A 25495-nucleotide genomic window follows, 5' to 3' on the forward strand; every position below is an offset into this window, starting at 1 on the left:
ATTGTAAACATATATTACCTTTTCTCGTCAAGAAATGTCTCATACAATATAAACCAGTCATTCGTATGTGAAAAAAGTCTATCGAGATGTATCATTAGACAGGCAAAGAAAAGGCAGACGCTATATTTTTCATTTCCGACGTATTTGCTTTAACATCCGCTGGATTTATTACACATAAAAATTAGTCTTGAAGACTATGAACCTCTCCTTGTTTGTGTGTGTTTGCTGACGTATTTGTGTTATTTGTGTTTTGCTTAGATGCCTGTTTCTATATCACTATGTTCGTCTGTTAATGGAAAATTGACTTGAAAAGAACAATACAATTAGGTATTTTTCTCAGTCGCCTTATGTCACTGAACGTATTGTGAATAACCTTTAGCATTTTTACAGCCTTGTACCAGTCTGTACGCTGATAAGACAGCCGATTGAAACGTCGCTACATCACATCCGTCATGTTGTGAAATATCGTAGGGATTGGTTGTAAGAATACACATCAGTTTCATGTTTTCGGTAATTGTGGAGTGCAACATGTAATTTAGGATATGATTGACCAAAATTGACCCGATCGTGAACTTGTCTCTTTCCGCCGGCATCTTGATCAAGGGAAACAAATTTGTTAAATATAAAGCCCCCAATTGTGACGAATTACGTGGGAGGTATGTTTCACGATCTGACGTTAATAGCCGTGCGATATTAAATGACGAACACTAGTTGTGCCTTCTCAGAGCAAGAGAAACGTGTTATACAAACCAAGAGCCAGTCCGACGTCGTTTCTTCAATTCCCGATGTGTTCTTATCACATCTAATATGAATATATACCTTATATTTAATCATCAAACCTTTCTTTGAATATTTTCTATTTTGGTTTGACTTTGTTATTTTGAATATAGTTTGGAAGTAGTTGCACGAATACACATCGATCTGATGTGCTTGGTGATACTCCTCTTGTAAACTGCAGGATGTTGGTTAGGACAGCAAAGGCCGAGATTGTTCATATTGTGAATTCGTCTGCTTCCGGTGTCATATTGTTCCATGTTAATTAAAAATTTCTTTAGAATAATGGTTTCACTATCGACTAATTACAACGCAGTATTTAGTTCATGCCATGACATAAATATCCAGGCGATGACTGAAGAACGATATTACTAGCTGTACCTTTCTCAAAACAAACGTTAGTCTGATAAGTCAACAGCCAATAGAAAGTTTTTTCTTCAACATCCGATGGTGATGTGCCATATCTAACACGACTATATACCTTCTATTTAGTCTTAGAACTTTACATGGACGATTGTCCTTAACATTTGTGATTGTTATTATGTATTAAGCTCAATACAGCATATACCACTTTATCTTAGAATATTCGTTACCAGATTCTTTGGTGTGAAAGATCCCTACCAGAAACTTATATGACGGTAACAGATTAACTGCTGATGTCTGAACGATAGATCACTTATAATTAGCTACAGAACACTTAAAATTAAAAAAGCTAATATGGGACTAGTCGAATCACAAAAGGTCTCTTATGGGATATTTGTTTAAAAAACTATAGCAAGAAGAAAATGTGTTTATTCAACTCAATTATGCAATTCCTCGTATCCAAATGAAGAGGAAAATTCGAAAACACTTAATGAAAATAAAACGAGATGGCATTTCGAAAAACGAACATGATTCTTGGGTGACCAGGTTACGCTCAGAAGTCAAATAATTCAAATGTTTACCTACCTTACAAGCAAATTGAACAAAAGAGGTGTTTTGCTGTGGAATTTTGAGAAAGTGCAAATTACTACGGCAAAATATTGATGAGAAATACGCCACTAAAAACTGTATTTACAAACAAAGCTGTAGCTATTAAAATATACACGCCCGATGTGGGGCTCGAACCCACGACCCCGGGATTAAGAGTCCCGTGCTCTACCGACTGAGCTAACCGGGCAGATAATGTTAACATCTATTGACTTTTCTCATCAAGAGACATCGTATTTATATATCATAATAAAAAAACAACATTAGCTGTCATTATTTCACATAAAATTTACTCATGGTGACTGAAAAAAAAGAATGTTCGATAACAAACTCTTTCGTGTGATACATCGATATGGCAAAATTATGAGACCATGTCATTAAAACTTATGCACCAAAGATTAACTTCCAAACTGAAGGAAAATATATCGTATATGATTAACCATGTAAAATTAGAAAAATGTATTTTGTGATTACCTTGAACCCAAAAGGTCTCTTGCGAAATACTTTTTTTGAAACGATAACAGACTATTTCTCTATTCAGTGCAATTATACAATTTCACGTACCATAAGATAGAAAGTCTAAGCAAACTTAATACAAACAAAAAACAGGAATATGGCGGGATAAATGAACAACATATTTGGGTCAAACTCTAAAATCAAATAAATCAAATTATTAATAACCTTACAAAAACTTTCGCAAAACATGTTACTCCACGATGACGCGGTGTGGAAGTTTATGGCAAAGTACAAACTATAAAAAAGTTCAGCACTGTTCAACCTAATCATCAGCTATATAAAGCAAACAATAAGGAGACATATACATCTAAAAGTTGTATTTACCAGTCTTGTGTTAACCAGGCTGATATTGATAACAGTTATTCCCTTTTCTCCTCAAGTTGATTTCGTATTCTTAACTCACAATGATGCGTAGTAAAATGTTAAGACAGTGTGCAAAATGTTATTTTATCACATAAAATTGTCCCCTGTCATATAAAACACTATAATCAAAATCGAATCGCCCAATGTGCGGCTCCAACCCACGACCCCGGGATTAAGAGTCCCGTGCTCTACTGACTGATATTGTAAACATATATTACCTTTTCTCGTCAAGAGATGTCTCATACAATATAAACCAGTCATTCGTATGTGAAAAAAGTCTATCGAGATGTATCATTAGACAGGCAAAGAAAAGGCAGACGCTATATTTTTCATTTCCGACGTATTTGCTTTAACATCCGCTGGGTTTATTACACATAAAAATTAGTCTTGAAGACTATGAACCTCTCCTTGTTTGTGTGTGTTTGCTGACGTATTTGTGTTATTTGTGTTTTGCTTAGATGCCTGTTTCTATATCACTATGTTCGTCTGTTAATGGAAAATTGACTTGAAAAGAACAATACAATTAGGTATTTTTCTCAGTCGCCTTATGTCACTTAACGTATTGTGAATAACCTTTAGCATTTTTACAGCCTTGTACCAGTCTGTACGCTGATAAGACAGCCGATTGAAACGTCGCTACATCACATCCGTCATGTTGTGAAATATCGTAGGGATTGGTTGTAAGAATACACATCAGTTTCATGTTTTCGGTAATTGTGGAGTGCAACATGTAATTTAGGATATGATTGACCAAAATTGACCCGATCGTGAACTTGTCTCTTTCCGCCGGCATCTTGATCAAGGGAAACAAATTTGTTAAATATAAAGCCCCCAATTGTGACGAATTACGTGGGAGGTATGTTTCACGATCTGACGTTAATAGCCGTGCGATATTAAATGACGAACACTAGTTGTGCCTTCTCAGAGCAAGAGAAACGTGTTATACAAACCAAGAGCCAGTCCGACGTCGTTTCTTCAATTCCCGATGTGTTCTTATCACATCTAATATGAATATATACCTTATATTTAATCATCAAACCTTTCTTTGAATATTTTCTATTTTGGTTTGACTTTGTTATTTTGAATATAGTTTGGAAGTAGTTGCACGAATACACATCGATCTGATGTGCTTGGTGATACTCCTCTTGTAAACTGCAGGATGTTGGTTAGGACAGCAAAGGCCGAGATTGTTCATATTGTGAATTCGTCTGCTTCCGGTGTCATATTGTTCCATGTTAATTAAAAATTTCTTTAGAATAATGGTTTCACTATCGACTAATTACAACGCAGTATTTAGTTCATGCCATGACATAAATATCCAGGCGATGACTGAAGAACGATATTACTAGCTGTACCTTTCTCAAAACAAACGTTAGTCTGATAAGTCAACAGCCAATAGAAAGTTTTTTCTTCAACATCCGATGGTGATGTGCCATATCTAACACGACTATATACCTTCTATTTAGTCTTAGAACTTTACATTGACGATTGTCCTTAACATTTGTGATTGTTATTATGTATTAAGCTCAATACAGCATATACCACTTTATCTTAGAATATTCGTTACCAGATTCTTTGGTGTGAAAGATCCCTACCAGAAACTTATATGACGGTAACAGATTAACTGCTGATGTCTGAACGATAGATCACTTATAATTAGCTACAGAACACTTAAAATTAAAAAAGCTAATATGGGACTAGTCGAATCACAAAAGGTCTCTTATGGGATATTTGTTTAAAAAACTATAGCAAGAAGAAAATGTGTTTATTCAACTCAATTATGCAATTCCTCGTATCCAAATGAAGAGGAAAATTCGAAAACACTTAATGAAAATAAAACGAGATGGCATTTCGAAAAACGAACATGATTCTTGGGTGACCAGGTTACGCTCAGAAGTCAAATAATTCAAATGTTTACCTACCTTACAAGCAAATTGAACAAAAGAGGTGTTTTGCTGTGGAATTTTGAGAAAGTGCAAATTACTACGGCAAAATATTGATGAGAAATACGCCACTAAAAACTGTATTTACAAACAAAGCTGTAGCTATTAAAATATACACGCCCGATGTGGGGCTCGAACCCACGACCCCGGGATTAAGAGTCGCGTGCTCTACCGACTGAGCTAACCGGGCAGATAATGTTAACATCTATTGACTTTTCTCATCAAGAGACATCGTATTTATATATCATAATAAAAAAACAACATTAGCTGTCATTATTTCACATAAAATTTACTCATGGTGACTGAAAAAAAGAATGTTCGGTAACAAACTCTTTCGTGTGATACATCGATATGGCAAAATTATGAGACCATGTCATTAAAATTTATGCACCAAAGATTAACTTCCAAACTGAAGGAAAATATATCGTATACGATTAACCATGTAAAATTAGAAAAATGTATTTTGTGATTACCTTGAACCCAAAAGGTCTTTTGCGAAATACTTTTTTTGAAACGATAACAGACTATTTCTCTATTCAGTGCAATTATACAATTTCACGTACCATAAGATAGAAAGTCTAAGCAAACTTAATACAAACAAAAAACAGGAATATGGCGGGATAAATGAACAACATATTTGGGTCAAACTCTAAAATCAAATAAATCAAATTATTAATAACCTTACAAAAACTTTCGCAAAACATGTTACTCCACGATGACGCGGTGTGGAAGTTTATGGCAAAGTACAAACTATAAAAAAGTTCAGCACTGTTCAACCTAATCATCAGCTATATAAAGCAAACAATAAGGAGACATATACATCTAAAAGTTGTATTTACCAGTCTTGTGTTAACCAGGCTGATATTGATAACAGTTATTCCCTTTTCTCCTCAAGTTGATTTCGTATTCTTAACTCACAATGATGCGTAGTAAAATGTTAAGACAGTGTGCAAAATGTTATTTTATCACATAAAATTGTCCTCTGTCATATAAAACACTATAATCAAAATCGAATCGCCCAATGTGCGGCTCCAACCCACGACCCCGGGATTAAGAGTCCCGTGCTCTACTGACTGATATTGTAAACATATATTACCTTTTCTCGTCAAGAGATGTCTCATACAATATAAACCAGTCATTCGTATGTGAAAAAAGTCTATCGAGATGTATCATTAGACAGGCAAAGAAAAGGCAGACGCTATATTTTTCATTTCCGACGTATTTGCTTTAACATCCGCTGGGTTTATTACACATAAAAATTAGTCTTGAAGACTATGAACCTCTCCTTGTTTGTGTGTGTTTGCTGACGTATTTGTGTTATTTGTGTTTTGCTTAGATGCCTGTTTCTATATCACTATGTTCGTCTCTTAATGGAAAATTGACTTGAAAAGAACAATACAATTAGGTATTTTTCTCAGTCGCCTTATGTCACTTAACGTATTGTGAATAACCTTTAGCATTTTTACAGCCTTGTACCAGTCTGTACGCTGATAAGACAGCCGATTGAAACGTCGCTACATCACATCCGTCATGTTGTGAAATATCGTAGGGATTGGTTGTAAGAATACACATCAGTTTCATGTTTTCGGTAATTGTGGAGTGCAACATGTAATTTAGGATATGATTGACCAAAATTGACCCGATCGTGAACTTGTCTCTTTCCGCCGGCATCTTGATCAAGGGAAACAAATTTGTTAAATATAAAGCCCCCAATTGTGACGAATTACGTGGGAGGTATGTTTCACGATCTGACGTTAATAGCCGTGCGATATTAAATGACGAACACTAGTTGTGCCTTCTCAGAGCAAGAGAAACGTGTTATACAAACCAAGAGCCAGTCCGACGTCGTTTCTTCAATTCCCGATGTGTTCTTATCACATCTAATATGAATATATACCTTATATTTAATCATCAAACCTTTCTTTGAATATTTTCTATTTTGGCTTGACTTTGTTATTTTGAATATAGTTTGGAAGTAGTTGCACGAATACACATCGATCTGATGTGCTTGGTGATACTCCTCTTGTAAACTGCAGGATGTTGGTTAGGACAGCAAAGGCCGAGATTGTTCATATTGTGAATTCGTCTGCTTCCGGTGTCATATTGTTCCATGTTAATTAAAAATTTCTTTAGAATAATGGTTTCACTATCGACTAATTACAACGCAGTATTTAGTTCATGCCATGACATAAATATCCAGGCGATGACTGAAGAACGATATTACTAGCTGTACCTTTCTCAAAACAAACCTTAGTCTGATAAGTCAACAGCCAATAGGAAATTTTTTCTTCAACATCCGATGGTGATGTGCCATATCTAACACGACTATATACCTTCTATTTAGTCTTAGAACTTTACATGGACGATTGTCCTTAACATTTGTGATTGTTATTATGTATTAAGCTCAATACAGCATATACCACTTTATCTTAGAATATTCGTTACCAGATTCTTTGGTGTGAAAGATCCCTACCAGAAACTTATATGACGGTAACAGATTAACTGCTGATGTCTGAACGATAGATCACTTATAATTAGCTACAGAACACTTAAAATTAAAAAAGCTAATATGGGACTAGTCGAATCACAAAAGGTCTCTTATGGGATATTTGTTTAAAAAACTATAGCAAGAAGAAAATGTGTTTATTCAACTCAATTATGCAATTCCTCGTATCCAAATGAAGAGGAAAATTCGAAAACACTTAATGAAAATAAAACGAGATGGCATTTCGAAAAACGAACATGATTCTTGGGTGACCAGGTTACGCTCAGAAGTCAAATAATTCAAATGTTTACCTACCTTACAAGCAAATTGAACAAAAGAGGTGTTTTGCTGTGGAATTTTGAGAAAGTGCAAATTACTACGGCAAAATATTGATGAGAAATACGCCACTAAAAACTGTATTTACAAACAAAGCTGTAGCTATTAAAATATACACGCCCGATGTGGGGCTCGAACCCACGACCCCGGGATTAAGAGTCCCGTGCTCTACCGACTGAGCTAACCGGGCAGATAATGTTAACATCTATTGACTTTTCTCATCAAGAGACATCGTATTTATATATCATAATAAAAAAACAACATTAGCTGTCATTATTTCACATAAAATTTACTCATGGTGACTGAAAAAAAAGAATGTTCGATAACAAACTCTTTCGTGTGATACATCGATATGGCAAAATTATGAGACCATGTCATTAAAACTTATGCACCAAAGATTAACTTCCAAACTGAAGGAAAATATATCGTATATGATTAACCATGTAAAATTAGAAAAATGTATTTTGTGATTACCTTGAACCCAAAAGGTCTCTTGCGAAATACTTTTTTTGAAACGATAACAGACTATTTCTCTATTCAGTGCAATTATACAATTTCACGTACCATAAGATAGAAAGTCTAAGCAAACTTAATACAAACAAAAAACAGGAATATGGCGGGATAAATGAACAACATATTTGGGTCAAACTCTAAAATCAAATAAATCAAATTATTAATTACCTTACAAAAACTTTCGCAAAACATGTTACTCCATGATGACGCGGTGTGGAAGTTTATGGCAAAGTACAAACTATAAAAAAGTTCAGCACTGTTCAACCTAATCATCAGCTATATAAAGCAAACAATAAGGAGACATATACATCTAAAAGTTGTATTTACCAGTCTTGTGTTAACCAGGCTGATATTGATAACAGTTATTCCCTTTTCTCCTCAAGTTGATTTCGTATTCTTAACTCACAATGATGCGTAGTAAAATGTTAAGACAGTGTGCAAAATGTTATTTTATCACATAAAATTGTCCTCTGTCATATAAAACACTATAATCAAAATCGAATCGCCCAATGTGCGGCTCCAACCCACGACCCCGGGATTAAGAGTCCCGTGCTCTACTGACTGATATTGTAAACATATATTACCTTTTCTCGTCAAGAGATGTCTCATACAATATAAACCAGTCATTCGTATGTGAAAAAAGTCTATCGAGATGTATCATTAGACAGGCAAAGAAAAGGCAGACGCTATATTTTTCATTTCCGACGTATTTGCTTTAACATCCGCTGGGTTTATTACACATAAAAATTAGTCTTGAAGACTATGAACCTCTCCTTGTTTGTGTGTGTTTGCTGACGTATTTGTGTTATTTGTGTTTTGCTTAGATGCCTGTTTCTATATCACTATGTTCGTCTGTTAATGGAAAATTGACTTGAAAAGAACAATACAATTAGGTATTTTTCTCAGTCGCCTTATGTCACTTAACGTATTGTGAATAACCTTTAGCATTTTTACAGCCTTGTACCAGTCTGTACGCTGATAAGACAGCCGATTGAAACGTCGCTACATCACATCCGTCATGTTGTGAAATATCGTAGGGATTGGTTGTAAGAATACACATCAGTTTCATGTTTTCGGTAATTGTGGAGTGCAACATGTAATTTAGGATATGATTGACCAAAATTGACCCGATCGTGAACTTGTCTCTTTCCGCCGGCATCTTGATCAAGGGAAACAAATTTGTTAAATATAAAGCCCCCAATTGTGACGAATTACGTGGGAGGTATGTTTCACGATCTGACGTTAATAGCCGTGCGATGTTAAATGACGAACACTAGTTGTGCCTTCTCAGAGCAAGAGAAACGTGTTATACAAACCAAGAGCCAGTCCGACGTCGTTTCTTCAATTCCCGATGTGTTCTTATCACATCTAATATGAATATATACCTTATATTTAATCATCAAACCTTTCTTTGAATATTTTCTATTTTGGCTTGACTTTGTTATTTTGAATATAGTTTGGAAGTAGTTGCACGAATACACATCGATCTGATGTGCTTGGTGATACTCCTCTTGTAAACTGCAGGATGTTGGTTAGGACAGCAAAGGCCGAGATTGTTCATATTGTGAATTCGTCTGCTTCCGGTGTCATATTGTTCCATGTTAATTAAAAATTTCTTTAGAATAATGGTTTCACTATCGACTAATTACAACGCAGTATTTAGTTCATGCCATGACATAAATATCCAGGCGATGACTGAAGAACGATATTACTAGCTGTACCTTTCTCAAAACAAACGTTAGTCTGATAAGTCAACAGCCAATAGAAAGTTTTTTCTTCAACATCCGATGGTGATGTGCCATATCTAACACGACTATATACCTTCTATTTAGTCTTAGAACTTTACATTGACGATTGTCCTTAACATTTGTGATTGTTATTATGTATTAAGCTCAATACAGCATATACCACTTTATCTTAGAATATTCGTTACCAGATTCTTTGGTGTGAAAGATCCCTACCAGAAACTTATATGACGGTAACAGATTAACTGCTGATGTCTGAACGATAGATCACTTATAATTAGCTACAGAACACTTAAAATTAAAAAAGCTAATATGGGACTAGTCGAATCACAAAAGGTCTCTTATGGGATATTTGTTTAAAAAACTATAGCAAGAAGAAAATGTGTTTATTCAACTCAATTATGCAATTCCTCGTATCCAAATGAAGAGGAAAATTCGAAAACACTTAATGAAAATAAAACGAGATGGCATTTCGAAAAACGAACATGATTCTTGGGTGACCAGGTTACGCTCAGAAGTCAAATAATTCAAATGTTTACCTACCTTACAAGCAAATTGAACAAAAGAGGTGTTTTGCTGTGGAATTTTGAGAAAGTGCAAATTACTACGGCAAAATATTGATGAGAAATACGCCACTAAAAACTGTATTTACAAACAAAGCTGTAGCTATTAAAATATACACGCCCGATGTGGGGCTCGAACCCACGACCCCGGGATTAAGAGTCCCGTGCTCTACCGACTGAGCTAACCGGGCAGATAATGTTAACATCTATTGACTTTTCTCATCAAGAGACATCGTATTTATATATCATAATAAAAAAACAACATTAGCTGTCATTATTTCACATAAAATTTACTCATGGTGACTGAAAAAAAAGAATGTTCGATAACAAACTCTTTCGTGTGATACATCGATATGGCAAAATTATGAGACCATGTCATTAAAATTTATGCACCAAAGATTAACTTCCAAACTGAAGGAAAATATATCGTATATGATTAACCATGTAAAATTAGAAAAATGTATTTTGTGATTACCTTGAACCCAAAAGGTCTCTTGCGAAATACTTTTTTTGAAACGATAACAGACTATTTCTCTATTCAGTGCAATTATACAATTTCACGTACCATAAGATAGAAAGTCTAAGCAAACTTAATACAAACAAAAAACAGGAATATGGCGGGATAAATGAACAACATTATTGGGTCAAACTCTAAAATCAAATAAATCAAATTATTAATTACCTTACAAAAACTTTCGCAAAACATGTTACTCCACGATGACGCGGTGTGGAAGTTTATGGCAAAGTACAAACTATAAAAAAGTTCAGCACTGTTCAACCTAATCATCAGCTATATAAAGCAAACAATAAGGAGACATATACATCTAAAAGTTGTATTTACCAGTCTTGTGTTAACCAGGCTGATATTGATAACAGTTATTCCCTTTTCTCCTCAAGTTGATTTCGTATTCTTAACTCACAATAATGCGTAGTAAAATGTTAAGACAGTGTGCAAAATGTTATTTTATCACATAAAATTGTCCTCTGTCATATAAAGCACTATAATAAAAAATCGAATCGCCCAATGTGCGGCTCCAACCCACGACCCCGGGATTAAGAGTCCCGTGCTCTACCGACTGATATTGTAAACATATATTACCTTTTCTCGTCAAGAGATGTCTCATACAATATAAACCAGTCATTCGTATGTGAAACAAGTCTATCGAGATGTATCATTAGACAGGCAAAGAAAAGGCAGACGCTATATTTTTCATTTCCGACGTATTTGCTTTAACATCCGCTGGGTTTATTACACATAAAAATTAGTCTTGAAGACTATGAACCTCTCCTTGTTTGTGTGTGATTGCTGACGTATTTGTGTTATTTGTGTTTTGCTTAGATGCCTGTTTCTATATCACTATGTTCGTCTGTTAATGGAAAATTGACTTGAAAAGAACAATACAATTAGGTACTTTCTCAGTCGCCTGATATCACTTAACGTATTGTGAATAACCTTTAGCATTTTTACAGCCTTGTACCAGTCTGTACGCTGATAAGACAGCCGATTGAAACGTTGCTACATCACATCCGTCATGTTGTGAAATATCGTAGGGATTGGCTATAAGAATACACATCAGTTTCATGTTTTCGGTAATTGTGGAGTGCAACATGTAATTTAGGATATGATTGACCAAAATTGACCCGATCGTGAACTTGTCTCTTTCCGCCGGCATCTTGATCAAGGGAAACAAATTTGTTAAATATAAAGCCCCCAATTGTGACGAATTACGTGGGAGGTATGTTTCACGATCTGACGTTAATAGCCGTGCGATATTAAATGACGAACACTAGTTGTGCCTTCTCAGAGCAAGAGAGACGTGTTATACAAACCAAAAGCCAGTCCGACGTCGTTTCTTCAATTCCCGATGTGTTCTTATCACATCTAATATGAATATATACCTTATATTTAATCATCAAACCTTTCTTTGAATATTTTCTATTTTGGTTTGACTTTGTTATTTTGAATATAGTTTGGAAGTAGTTGCACGAATACACATCGATCTGATGTGCTTGGTGATACTCCTCTTGTAAACTGCAGGATGTTGGTTAGGACAGCAAAGGCCGAGATTGTTCATATTGTGAATTCGTCTGCTTCCGGTGTCATATTGTTCCATGTTAATTAAAAATTTCTTTAGAATAATGGTTTCACTATCGACTAATTACAACGCAGTATTTAGTTCATGCCATGACATAAATATCCAGGTGATGACTGAAGAACGATATTACTAGCTGTACCTTTCTCAAAACAAACCTTAGTCTGATAAGTCAACAGCCAATAGGAAGTTTTTTCTTCAACATCCGATGGTGATGTGCCATATCGAACACGACTATATACCTTCTATTTAGTCTTCGAACTTTACATTGACGATTGTCCTTAACATTTGTGATTGTTATTATGTATTAAGCTCAATACAGCATATACCACTTTATCTTAGAATATTCGTTACCAGATTCTTTGGTGTGAAAGATCCCTACCAGAAACTTATATGACGGTAACAGATTAACTGCTGATGTCTGAACGATAGATCACTTATAATTAGCTACAGAACACTTAAAATTAAAAAAGCTAATATGGGACTAGTCGAATCACAAAAAGGTCTCTTATGGGATATTTGTTTAAAAAACTATAGCAAGAAGAAAATGTGTTTATTCAACTCAATTATGCAATTCCTCGTATCCAAATGAAGAGGAAAATTCGAAAACACTTAATGAAAATTAAACGAGATGGCATTTTGAAAAACGAACATGATTCTTGGGTGACCAGGTTACGCTCAGAAGTCAAATAATTCAAATGTTTACCTACCTTACAAGCAAATTGAACAAAAGAGGTGTTTTGCTGTGGAATTTTGAGAAAGTGCAAATTACTACGGCAAAATATTGATGAGAAATACGCCACTAAAAACTGTATTTACAAACAAAGCTGTAGCTATTAAAATATACACGCCCGATGTGGGGCTCGAACCCACGACCCCGGGATTAAGAGTCCCGTGCTCTACCGACTGAGCTAACCGGGCAGATAATGTTAACATCTATTGACTTTTCTCATCAAGAGACATCGTATTTATAGATCATAATAAAAAAACAACATTAGCTGTCATTATTTCACATAAAATTTACTCATGGTGACTGAAACTCTTTCGTGTGATACATCGATATGGCAAAATTATGAGACCATGTCATTAAAACTTATGCACCAAAGATTAACTTCCAAACTGAAGGAAAATATATCGTATATGATTAACCATGTAAAATTAGAAAAATGTATTTTGTGATTACCTTGAACCCAAAAGGTCTCTTGCGAAATACTTTTTTTGAAACGATAACAGACTATTTCTCTATTCAGTGCAATTATACAATTTCACGTACCATAAGATAGAAAGTCTAAGCAAACTTAATACAAACAAAAAACAGGAATATGGCGGGATAAATGAACAACATTATTGGGTCAAACTCTAAAATCAAATAAATCAAATTATTAATTACCTTACAAAAACTTTCGCAAAACATGTTACTCCACGATGACGCGGTGTGGAAGTTTATGGCAAAGTACAAACTATAAAAAAGTTCAGCACTGTTCAACCTAATCATCAGCTATATAAAGCAAACAATAAGGAGACATATACATCTAAAAGTTGTATTTACCAGTCTTGTGTTAACCAGGCTGATATTGATAACAGTTATTCCCTTTTCTCCTCAAGTTGATTTCGTATTCTTAACTCACAATAATGCGTAGTAAAATGTTAAGACAGTGTGCAAAATGTTATTTTATCACATAAAATTGTCCTCTGTCATATAAAGCACTATAATAAAAAATCGAATCGCCCAATGTGCGGCTCCAACCCACGACCCCGGGATTAAGAGTCCCGTGCTCTACCGACTGATATTGTAAACATATATTACCTTTTCTCGTCAAGAGATGTCTCATACAATATAAACCAGTCATTCGTATGTGAAACAAGTCTATCGAGATGTATCATTAGACAGGCAAAGAAAAGGCAGACGCTATATTTTTCATTTCCGACGTATTTGCTTTAACATCCGCTGGGTTTATTACACATAAAAATTAGTCTTGAAGACTATGAACCTCTCCTTGTTTGTGTGTGATTGCTGACGTATTTGTGTTATTTGTGTTTTGCTTAGATGCCTGTTTCTATATCACTATGTTCGTCTGTTAATGGAAAATTGACTTGAAAAGAACAATACAATTAGGTACTTTCTCAGTCGCCTGATATCACTTAACGTATTGTGAATAACCTTTAGCATTTTTACAGCCTTGTACCAGTCTGTACGCTGATAAGACAGCCGATTGAAACGTTGCTACATCACATCCGTCATGTTGTGAAATATCGTAGGGATTGGTTATAAGAATACACATCAGTTTCATGTTTTCGGTAATTGTGGAGTGCAACATGTAATTTAGGATATGATTGACCAAAATTGACCCGATCGTGAACTTGTCTCTTTCCGCCGGCATCTTGATCAAGGGAAACAAATTTGTTAAATATAAAGCCCCCAATTGTGACGAATTACGTGGGAGGTATGTTTCACGATCTGACGTTAATAGCCGTGCGATATTAAATGACGAACACTAGTTGTGCCTTCTCAGAGCAAGAGAAACGTGTTATACAAACCAAGAGCCAGTCCGACGTCGTTTCTTCAATTCCCGATGTGTTCTTATCACATCTAATATGAATATATACCTTATATTTAATCATCAAACCTTTCTTTGAATATTTTCTATTTTGGCTTGACTTTGTTATTTTGAATATAGTTTGGAAGTAGTTGCACGAATACACATCGATCTGATGTGCTTGGTGATACTCCTCTTGTAAACTGCAGGATGTTGGTTAGGACAGCAAAGGCCGAGATTGTTCATATTGTGAATTCGTCTGCTTCCGGTGTCATATTGTTCCATGTTAATTAAAAATTTCTTTAGAATAATGGTTTCACTATCGACTAATTACAACGCAGTATTTAGTTCATGCCATGACATAAATATCCAGGCGATGACTGAAGAACGATATTACTAGCTGTACCTTTCTCAAAACAAACGTTAGTCTGATAAGTCAACAGCCAATAGAAAGTTTTTTCTTCAACATCCGATGGTGATGTGCCATATCTAACACGACTATATACCTTCTATTTAGTCTTAGAACTTTACATTGACGATTGTCCTTAACATTTGTGATTGTTATTATGTATTAAGCTCAATACAGCATATACCACTTTATCTTAGAATATTCGTTACCAGATTCTTTGGTGTGAAAGATCCCTACCAGAAACTTATATGACGGTAACAGATTAACTGCTGATGTCTGAACGATAGATCACTTATAATTAGCTACAGAACACTTAAAATTAAAAAAGCTAATATGGGACTAGTCGAATCACAAAAGGTCTCTTATGGGATATTTGTTTAAAAAACTATAGCAAGAAGAAAATGTGTTTATTCAACTCAATTATGCAATTCCTCGTATCCAAATGAAGAGGAAAATTCGAAAACACTTAATGAAAATAAAACGAGATGGCATTTCGAAAAACGAACATGATTCTTGGGTGACCAGGTTACGCTCAGAAGTCAAATAATTCAAATGTTTACCTACCTTACAAGCAAATTGAACAAAAGAGGTGTTTTGCTGTGGAATTTTGAGAAAGTGCAAATTACTACGGCAAAATATTGATGAGAAATACGCCACTAAAAACTGTATTTACAAACAAAGCTGTAGCTATTAAAATATACACGCCCGATGTGGGGCTCGAACCCACGACCCCGGGATTAAGAGTCCCGTGCTCTACCGACTGAGCTAACCGGGCAGATAATGTTAACATCTATTGACTTTTCTCATCAAGAGACATCGTATTTATAGATCATAATAAAAAAACAACATTAGCTGTCATTATTTCAGATAAAATTTACTCATGGTGACTGAAACTCTTTCGTGTGATACATCGATATGGCAAAATTATGAGACCATGTCATTAAAACTTATGCACCAAAGATTAACTTCCAAACTGAAGGAAAATATATCGTATATGATTAACCATGTAAAATTAGAAAAATGTATTTTGTGATTACCTTGAACCCAAAAGGTCTCTTGCGAAATACTTTTTTTGAAACGATAACAGACTATTTCTCTATTCAGTGCAATTATACAATTTCACGTACCATAAGATAGAAAGTCTAAGCAAACTTAATACAAACAAAAAACAGGAATATGGCGGGATAAATGAACAACATTATTGGGTCAAACTCTAAAATCAAATAAATCAAATTATTAATTACCTTACAAAAACTTTCGCAAAACATGTTACTCCACGATGACGCGGTGTGGAAGTTTATGGCAAAGTACAAACTATAAAAAAGTTCAGCACTGTTCAACCTAATCATCAGCTATATAAAGCAAACAATAAGGAGACATATACATCTAAAAGTTGTATTTACCAGTCTTGTGTTAACCAGGCTGATATTGATAACAGTTATTCCCTTTTCTCCTCAAGTTGATTTCGTATTCTTAACTCACAATAATGCGTAGTAAAATGTTAAGACAGTGTGCAAAATGTTATTTTATCACATAAAATTGTCCTCTGTCATATAAAGCACTATAATAAAAAATCGAATCGCCCAATGTGCGGCTCCAACCCACGACCCCGGGATTAAGAGTCCCGTGCTCTACCGACTGATATTGTAAACATATATTACCTTTTCTCGTCAAGAGATGTCTCATACAATATAAACCAGTCATTCGTATGTGAAACAAGTCTATCGAGATGTATCATTAGACAGGCAAAGAAAAGGCAGACGCTATATTTTTCATTTCCGACGTATTTGCTTTAACATCCGCTGGGTTTATTACACATAAAAATTAGTCTTGAAGGCTATGAACCTCTCCTTGTTTGTGTGTGATTGCTGACGTATTTGTGTTATTTGTGTTTTGCTTAGATGCCTGTTTCTATATCACTATGTTCGTCTGTTAATGGAAAATTGACTTGAAAAGAACAATACAATTAGGTACTTTCTCAGTCGCCTGATATCACTTAACGTATTGTGAATAACCTTTAGCATTTTTACAGCCTTGTACCAGTCTGTACGCTGATAAGACAGCCGATTGAAACGTTGCTACATCACATCCGTCATGTTGTGAAATATCGTAGGGATTGGTTATAAGAATACACATCGGTTTCATGTTTTCGGTAATTGTGGAGTGCAACATGTAATTTAGGATATGATTGACCAAAATTGACCCGATCGTGAACTTGTCTCTTTCCGCCGGCATCTTGATCAAGGGAAACAAATTTGTTAAATATAAAGCCCCCAATTGTGACGAATTACGTGGGAGGTATGTTTCACGATCTGACGTTAATAGCCGTGCGATATTAAATGACGAACACTAGTTGTGCCTTCTCAGAGCAAGAGAGACGTGTTATACAAACCAAAAGCCAGTCCGACGTCGTTTCTTCAATTCCCGATGTGTTCTTATCACATCTAATATGAATATATACCTTATATTTAATCATCAAACCTTTCTTTGAATATTTTCTATTTTGGTTTGACTTTGTTATTTTGAATATAGTTTGGAAGTAGTTGCACGAATACACATCGATCTGATGTGCTTGGTGATACTCCTCTTGTAAACTGCAGGATGTTGGTTAGGACAGCAAAGGCCGAGATTGTTCATATTGTGAATTCGTCTGCTTCCGGTGTCATATTGTTCCATGTTAATTAAAAATTTCTTTAGAATAATGGTTTCACTATCGACTAATTACAACGCAGTATTTAGTTCATGCCATGACATAAATATCCAGGTGATGACTGAAGAACGATATTACTAGCTGTACCTTTCTCAAAACAAACCTTAGTCTGATAAGTCAACAGCCAATAGGAAGTTTTTTCTTCAACATCCGATGGTGATGTGCCATATCGAACACGACTATATACCTTCTATTTAGTCTTAGAACTTTACATTGACGATTGTCCTTAACATTTGTGATTGTTATTATGTATTAAGCTCAATACAGCATATACCACTTTATCTTAGAATATTCGTTACCAGATTCTTTGGTGTGAAAGATCCCTACCAGAAACTTATATGACGGTAACAGATTAACTGCTGATGTCTGAACGATAGATCACTTATAATTAGCTACAGAACACTTAAAATTAAAAAAGCTAATATGGGACTAGTCGAATCACAAAAAGGTCTCTTATGGGATATTTGTTTAAAAAACTATAGCAAGAAGAAAATGTGTTTATTCAACTCAATTATGCAATTCCTCGTATCCAAATGAAGAGGAAAATTCGAAAACACTTAATGAAAATAAAACGAGATGGCATTTTGAAAAACGAACATGATTCTTGGGTGACCAGGTTACGCTCAGAAGTCAAATAATTCAAATGTTTACCTACCTTACAAGCAAATTGAACAAAAGAGGTGTTTTGCTGTGGAATTTTGAGAAAGTGCAAATTACTACGGCAAAATATTGATGAGAAATACGCCACTAAAAACTGTATTTACAAACAAAGCTGTAGCTATTAAAATATACACGCCCGATGTGGGGCTCGAACCCACGACCCCGGGATTAAGAGTCCCGTGCTCTACCGACTGAGCTAACCGGGCAGATAATGTTAACATCTATTGACTTTTCTCATCAAGAGACATCGTATTTATAGATCATAATAAAAAAACAACATTAGCTGTCATTATTTCACATAAAATTTACTCATGGTGACTGAAACTCTTTCGTGTGATACATCGATATGGCAAAATTATGAGACCATGTCATTAAAACTTATGCACCAAAGATTAACTTCCAAACTGAAGGAAAATATATCGTATATGATTAACCATGTAAAATTAGAAAAATGTATTTTGTGATTACCTTGAACCCAAAAGGTCTCTTGCGAAATACTTTTTTTGAAACGATAACAGACTATTTCTCTATTCAGTGCAATTATACAATTTCACGTACCATAAGATAGAAAGTCTAAGCAAACTTAATACAAACAAAAAACAGGAATATGGCGGGATAAATGAACAACATTATTGGGTCAAACTCTAAAATCAAATAAATCAAATTATTAATTACCTTACAAAAACTTTCGCAAAACATGTTACTCCACGATGACGCGGTGTGGAAGTTTATGGCAAAGTACAAACTATAAAAAAGTTCAGCACTGTTCAACCTAATCATCAGCTATATAAAGCAAACAATAAGGAGACATATACATCTAAAAGTTGTATTTACCAGTCTTGTGTTAACCAGGCTGATATTGATAACAGTTATTCCCTTTTCTCCTCAAGTTGATTTCGTATTCTTAACTCACAATAATGCGTAGTAAAATGTTAAGACAGTGTGCAAAATGTTATTTTATCACATAAAATTGTCCTCTGTCATATAAAGCACTATAATAAAAAATCGAATCGCCCAATGTGCGGCTCCAACCCACGACCCCGGGATTAAGAGTCCCGTGCTCTACCGACTGATATTGTAAACATATATTACCTTTTCTCGTCAAGAGATGTCTCATACAATATAAACCAGTCATTCGTATGTGAAACAAGTCTATCGAGATGTATCATTAGACAGGCAAAGAAAAGGCAGACGCTATATTTTTCATTTCCGACGTATTTGCTTTAACATCCGCTGGGTTTATTACACATAAAAATTAGTCTTGAAGACTATGAACCTCTCCTTGTTTGTGTGTGATTGCTGACGTATTTGTGTTATTTGTGTTTTGCTTAGATGCCTGTTTCTATATCACTATGTTCGTCTGTTAATGGAAAATTGACTTGAAAAGAACAATACAATTAGGTACTTTCTCAGTCGCCTGATATCACTTAACGTATTGTGAATAACCTTTAGCATTTTTACAGCCTTGTACCAGTCTGTACGCTGATAAGACAGCCGATTGAAACGTTGCTACATCACATCCGTCATGTTGTGAAATATCGTAGGGATTGGTTATAAGAATACACATCAGTTTCATGTTTTCGGTAATTGTGGAGTGCAACATGTAATTTAGGATATGATTGACCAAAATTGACCCGATCGTGAACTTGTCTCTTTCCGCCGGCATCTTGATCAAGGGAAACAAATTTGTTAAATATAAAGCCCCCAATTGTGACGAATTACGTGGGAGGTATGTTTCACGATCTGACGTTAATAGCCGTGCGATATTAAATGACGAACACTAGTTGTGCCTTCTCAGAGCAAGAGAGACGTGTTATACAAACCAAAAGCCAGTCCGACGTCGTTTCTTCAATTCCCGATGTGTTCTTATCACATCTAATATGAATATATACCTTATATTTAATCATCAAACCTTTCTTTGAATATTTTCTATTTTGGTTTGACTTTGTTATTTTGAATATAGTTTGGAAGTAGTTGCACGAATACACATCGATCTGATGTGCTTGGTGATACTCCTCTTGTAAACTGCAGGATGTTGGTTAGGACAGCAAAGGCCGAGATTGTTCATATTGTGAATTCGTCTGCTTCCGGTGTCATATTGTTCCATGTTAATTAAAAATTTCTTTAGAATAATGGTTTCACTATCGACTAATTACAACGCAGTATTTAGTTCATGCCATGACATAAATATCCAGGTGATGACTGAAGAACGATATTACTAGCTGTACCTTTCTCAAAACAAACCTTAGTCTGATAAGTCAACAGCCAATAGGAAGTTTTTTCTTCAACATCCGATGGTGATGTGCCATATCGAACACGACTATATACCTTCTATTTAGTCTTAGAACTTTACATTGACGATTGTCCTTAACATTTGTGATTGTTATTATGTATTAAGCTCAATACAGCATATACCACTTTATCTTAGAATATTCGTTACCAGATTCTTTGGTGTGAAAGATCCCTACCAGAAACTTATATGACGGTAACAGATTAACTGCTGATGTCTGAACGATAGATCACTTATAATTAGCTACAGAACACTTAAAATTAAAAAAGCTAATATGGGACTAGTCGAATCACAAAAAGGTCTCTTATGGGATATTTGTTTAAAAAACTATAGCAAGAAGAAAATGTGTTTATTCAACTCAATTATGCAATTCCTCGTATCCAAATGAAGAGGAAAATTCGAAAACACTTAATGAAAATAAAACGAGATGGCATTTTGAAAAACGAACATGATTCTTGGGTGACCAGGTTACGCTCAGAAGTCAAATAATTCAAATGTTTACCTACCTTACAAGCAAATTGAACAAAAGAGGTGTTTTGCTGTGGAATTTTGAGAAAGTGCAAATTACTACGGCAAAATATTGATGAGAAATACGCCACTAAAAACTGTATTTACAAACAAAGCTGTAGCTATTAAAATATACACGCCCGATGTGGGGCTCGAACCCACGACCCCGGGATTAAGAGTCCCGTGCTTTTTTTTTTTTTTTTTTTTCTTTCTTTATTTAAAAAAGCTTTGTACAGTATAAAAGTTAAAAATATACAGTCAGTATGTACATAGTAGTTTGTAATGCTATATTACAAAACAATGATTCTACAATAGTATTTTGTTAAGCTATATTACAGAACAATGATTCTAAAATTTTTTTTGTAATGCTATAGTACAAAACAATGATTCTACAATGTAATAAACACTTTATCCTCTTCTATTCTCATTAAAGGATTATCTGTTACAAAATACTTCGTAATCAAAGTCTGATTTTTGTCTTTGTAATGTTGATACGCATATAATATATATTTTCTAGTCAAATATTGGAACAATCTTTCGATGTTTATTTGTTTCCCTAATAAAGACATAATGTTTCTTCTTTTGTAAATGCACAATCGAGCAATGCTCAGAATGTAGTTCAAAAAATAACTATTTACTGATTTTGTTTCTTTGTTATATCCTATCATGAGCATTTGTTCAAAAGAAGTGCTATTGAGAACACCAACTCTACAATTTTTAAAAAGAATCTCAACTATATATACAATATAATTCTTAAAAGAGCTTAATTCAGGACATTTCAAAGACATGTGAAATAAATCCTCTGTTTCCAACTGGCACACTGGACATAAGACATTATCAATTTTGCCATAGTATTTTAGTCTCTCTTTTGTAAATATTCGATTGTGCATTATTCTGTAATCCAAATCTATACAATCTGGGGTCTTGAAAGGTAGGTGTATCAATTTCCAGTATTTATGCTTTTCCAAACTAAATATCTTACTCCAAAAGGAAACAGAAGCTGGTTCTTGAAAAATCAACGTACATAAAAGCTTGTAAAATAGTTGTGTTGTACATAAACAGAGGTCATATAATTTTGTATCAACTCTGAGAAACATATTATTTCTCCCATTGGTTACAGTGGGTTTTGACTCTGTTGCAACAATATTTCTCCAGCCTAATGGTATACTTTCTATTATGCAATTATAGTCTTTTTTTATCTTATCTGTTTTGATCTCAGAATTTGATTTGTATATCATTTCTTGAATAGCTCTATAAGGTAGTATTCCAGGTACAAATTCATATGTAATATCCTGAACACGAACAATTCCTGCTTCTATAAATTCTGCGAAAAACAACGTTTTACCAGCACATGTAATATTAGGATTTAAAAAGAGAGGTTGTTCAAAAACATTCCTCACATCAATATTTGTATCGATATTATTTCTAAGTTTTTCCCATGCATGAAACATTTCTCTGTAAAATATAGGTAGGGTATTCAATTGTTGCTTATTTAAAGACATGAGAAACAACTCTTTGGTCAACCTCATGTTCAGGACAGTAGATAAAAAGTGATCAAAGGTATTTTTCCACATAGCATGGCAATTCACATCAAAGTATCTTGTTAAAAATTTTAGTCTGAATGCATACATTTTCATCTTTATATCAGTTAACTGTAGTCCGCCATTTCGCTTATCACCAATTATTGTATAATAGTGAACCAAATGGGACTTTCCTGACCAGATAAATCTGAGAAATAATTGCTTCAATTCATCAGCAATCATATCAGGAAGAGGCTGAACTGACACTATGTATAATACTCTAGAAACTAATAAGTTATTAACAACTGTTACTTTTCCTTGTATTGTCAAATATCTCTGTGACCACAGTTGCAATAAGTTTTTAATTTTAGACAATCTATCATTCCAGTTCAGTTGCTCACATAACTTTGCACATTTTCCCACATAAGCTCCCAAAATTAAGATGACTTGATCACACATTTGAATTTGTAATTGTTTGCAATAATCATCAGTAAGTTTACCAGATCCAATACACAGAAGTTCTGTCTTTTCCTTGTTCACCTTTGCACCAGATCCTTTACAATACAAGTCAAGTACATTAAAAGATTGATTAATGGATTGCGTATCCGCTAATGTCAAGGTTGTATCATCTGCATGTTGAAAAACTTTACTTGTATTAGTAGACAGTGGGAGTGGAATACCTTTGATAGTGGGATTTGCTTTGATAGCGAGTCCTAAGGGTTCTGCTGCTAATACATATAACATTGCTGATATAGGACAACCTTGTCTGACTGAATTTTTAATTAAAAAGGGTTTCGTTAGATGACCATTGCATTTAACACTACTTTTAATTTCATTATAAAATATCTTTATCCACTGAATAAAATTGTCACCAAAACCGAACTTTCGTAAAACAGAAATCAAATATGAGTGGCAAACTCTGTCAAACGCTTTTTCTTGATCAATTTTTAAGATATATCCCTCAAGATTGTCTCTCTCAACCATATCTATAATATCTCTTACAGTGACTATAGTATCAGCAATATCTCTCCCAACTATACAACATGTCTGAGTTTGAGAAATAATTTTGGGTAATACCATTTTTAAACGTGTAGACAAAATCCTTGCCAAAATTTTATAATCTACATTAAGTAAACTGATAGGACGCCAATTTTACAATCTTCTATTATCCCCCTTATTTTTATAAATAAGTGATATAACCCCAAATCTCATTGATCTCGACATAATATTGTCATTCTTAACACTCTGAAAGATGTGCAACAGAATATCATATATACAATCATAAAATTTACAATACCACTCTACTGTCAATCCGTCCGGGCCGGGGCTTTTATTTTTAGCCATCCCTTTTATAGCTGTATGTATTTCATCAACTGTTATTATGGCATCACACATATCTTTATCCTCATCAGATACAGAACAGTTTACAAAATTTAAAAGTGAATCAGTACAATTATCATCAACAGTTACCGAAGAATATAAATGACTATAAAACTGATGTATTTCATCTAAGATTCCGCTTGTATTTGAAATAATTACACCATCATCATCAATCAATTCATTGATTACATTTTTGTTGTGTCGATATTTCTCAAGATTTAGAAAATATTTAGTATTTCTATCGCTTTCAATTGCCCATTTGGCCTTAGATCTCAATATAGCACCCCTACAAAAATCAGTTTCATAGTCACTTAGCTGATGTTTTAGTTCTTCATATTTGTTAATGTCATATGGTTCTTTATTTGCGACTTTTTCTGAAAATGATTTTAATTTATTTTGCAATGTAAAGTATTCTTGTAATCTTTCCTTATTTCTTCTTGTACAGTATACTTGGGAAAATTTTTTAATTTTGTATTTTACATTATCCCACCAAATGAGTGGTTCACTGAAATACATTTCGTCAGTTTTCCCCTCGGTAAGAATTGATTTCACTCTTTGTACATATTTTTCCTCAAAAAGAACATTGTTATTTAATATCCATAATCCGGGCACTTTTTCCACTTTGCAGGTATTTAGTTTAAGGTATACAAAAGAATGATCACTAAAGGATGTATCTGCATAATAAATATTTTGCACATTGGAGTGCAATTTTGAGGAAATCAAAAAATAATCTATTCTACTCTGCTTCATTTCGCCTAGCACAACTTGTTTTCTGGAGAAACTACGAGTACTAGGATTTCGTGATCTCCATAAATCGGTAATATTCCTATCATGAATAATTTTAAAAGGTTCACGCACTGCTACCTCATCAATATGTAAGGCTTTGTTATTTCGATCAATACCTGCTAAAGTTGTATTAAAATCACCAGCCAGGATAGTGCTATCACTAGTACTGTTATGTAAATACGTATTTAGCTTCATGAAAAAGTTAAACCTTTCCTTCACAACATTTGGAGCATAAATATTGATTAAATCAATCACTTTATCATCAATAGCTATTTTAAGATGTAAAATCCTACCCTTTACAATCATTTCTTGTGTCACCTGATTTCTCAATTCTCTCACTACTAAAACAGCAACACCTGCCCTCCTATTGTCAGCATTACTATAAAATATGTCACC

General features: G+C 34.3%; 7 non-coding genes across 7 annotated transcripts; all 7 read right to left on the reverse strand.

Moving 5' to 3' along the window:
• Positions 1–1860: 1860 nt before the first annotated feature.
• On the reverse strand, positions 1861–1933 carry Trnak-cuu (transfer RNA lysine (anticodon CUU)). Its single transcript has one exon. It is a non-coding gene; the product is annotated as a tRNA-Lys (tRNA).
• Positions 1934–4682: 2749 nt separating this feature from the next.
• Positions 4683–4755, reverse strand: Trnak-cuu (transfer RNA lysine (anticodon CUU)). Its single transcript has one exon. It is a non-coding gene; the product is annotated as a tRNA-Lys (tRNA).
• Positions 4756–7503: 2748 nt separating this feature from the next.
• Trnak-cuu (transfer RNA lysine (anticodon CUU)) lies at positions 7504–7576 on the reverse strand. The gene has a single exon. It is a non-coding gene; the product is annotated as a tRNA-Lys (tRNA).
• Positions 7577–10325: 2749 nt separating this feature from the next.
• Positions 10326–10398, reverse strand: Trnak-cuu (transfer RNA lysine (anticodon CUU)). Its single transcript has one exon. It is a non-coding gene; the product is annotated as a tRNA-Lys (tRNA).
• Positions 10399–13148: 2750 nt separating this feature from the next.
• On the reverse strand, positions 13149–13221 carry Trnak-cuu (transfer RNA lysine (anticodon CUU)). Its single transcript has one exon. It is a non-coding gene; the product is annotated as a tRNA-Lys (tRNA).
• A 2727-nt stretch (positions 13222–15948) lies between these two features.
• Trnak-cuu (transfer RNA lysine (anticodon CUU)) lies at positions 15949–16021 on the reverse strand. Its single transcript has one exon. It is a non-coding gene; the product is annotated as a tRNA-Lys (tRNA).
• A 2728-nt stretch (positions 16022–18749) lies between these two features.
• On the reverse strand, positions 18750–18822 carry Trnak-cuu (transfer RNA lysine (anticodon CUU)). Its single transcript has one exon. It is a non-coding gene; the product is annotated as a tRNA-Lys (tRNA).
• Positions 18823–25495: the final 6673 nt, after the last annotated feature.

Source organism: Sinohyriopsis cumingii, chromosome 10, assembly GCF_028554795.1.
Source record: "Sinohyriopsis cumingii isolate HCF-2022 chromosome 10, ASM2855479v2, whole genome shotgun sequence".
Classification (NCBI taxonomy): domain Eukaryota; kingdom Metazoa; phylum Mollusca; class Bivalvia; order Unionida; family Unionidae; genus Sinohyriopsis; species Sinohyriopsis cumingii.